We start from the raw sequence: 1,285 nt of genomic DNA on the forward strand, positions 1-1,285 counted from the left end.
ATGGGGCTCTGTGGGGCTCTATGGGGTCTATGGGGTCTATGGGGCCTCTATGGGGCTCTGTGGGGTTCTATGGTGTCTCTATGGGGATCTATGGGGTCTATGGGGTGTCTATGGGGCTCTATGGGGCTCTATGGGGCTCTATGGGGTGTACGGGGCTCTATGGGGCTCTATGGGGTGTCTATGGGGCTCTATGGGGTGTCTATGGGGCTCTATGGGGCTCTATGGGGTGTCTATGGGGCTCTATGGGGTGTCTATGGGGCTCTATGGGGATCTATGGGGTCTCTATGGTTCTCTATGGGGTCTATGGGGCTCTGTGGGGCTCTATGGGGTGTCTATGGGGCTCTATGGGGCTCTATGGGGTCTCTATGGGGTCTGAGTCACCTCTATGGGGTCTATGGGGTCTATGGGGCTCTATGGGGTTTCTGTGGGGCTCTATGGGGATCTATGGGGTGTCTATGGGGCTCTATGGGGTCTATGGGGCTCTATGGGGCTCTATGGGGATCTATGGGGTCTATGGGGTGTCTATGGGGTTTTGGGGTCGGGGGGTGTTTAATGTTGTCCTATTCTGCCCCATAGAGTGGAGTTGGACTGCGAAGACCCCGAATATAAACCCATCCATGGGGCCAACAAGGAGGGCGACGAGGAGGTGAGTTGTGGGGCTGGCCCCATAGAAACCCCATAGAGACCCTATAGGGACCCATAGAGACCCATAGAGACCCATAAGGACCCATAGAGACCCCATAGGGGCCCATAGAGACCCCATAAGAACCCATAGAGACCCATAAGGACCCTATAGATCACATAGAGACCCATAGAGACCCATAGGGACCCATAGAGACCCCATAGAGACCCATAAGGACCCATAAGGACCCATAGAGACCCATAGAGACCCATAGGGACCCATAGAAACCCATAGACGCCATAGAGACCCATAGAGACCCATAGAGACCCCATAAGGACCCATAGGGATCCATAAGGACCCATAGTGCCCCATAGAGACCCATAGAGACCCCATAAGGACCCATAGACCCCATAGAGCCCCATAGAGACCCCATAGAGACCCATAGAGACCCATAGGGACCCATAGGGACCCATAGAGACCCATAGAGACCCATAGTGACCCATAGAGACCCATAGAGACCCATAGAGACCCCATAGGGACCCATAGAGACCCATAGAGACCCCATAGGGACCCATAGAGACCCATAGGGACCCATAGAGACCCATAGAGCCCCATCGACCCCATAGACCCCCATAGAGACCCATAGAGACCCTATAGGGACCC

The 1,285-nt window shown here is 54.9% G+C and overlaps 1 long non-coding RNA gene across 1 annotated transcript in view; it reads left to right on the plus strand.

Annotated features, from left to right (window-relative positions):
- Positions 1-650, plus strand: part of LOC107306997 — a 14,087-nt gene extending 13,437 nt beyond the window's left edge. Inside the window, exon 3 of the long non-coding RNA XR_001552321.1 lies at positions 577-650. This is a non-coding gene — a long non-coding RNA (uncharacterized LOC107306997). The remainder of the gene's footprint in view (positions 1-576) is intronic.
- The last annotated feature ends 635 nt before the right edge of the window (positions 651-1,285 follow it).

This window comes from Coturnix japonica, unplaced genomic scaffold (assembly GCF_001577835.2).
Source record: "Coturnix japonica isolate 7356 unplaced genomic scaffold, Coturnix japonica 2.1 chrUnrandom455, whole genome shotgun sequence".
NCBI lineage: Eukaryota > Metazoa > Chordata > Aves > Galliformes > Phasianidae > Coturnix > Coturnix japonica.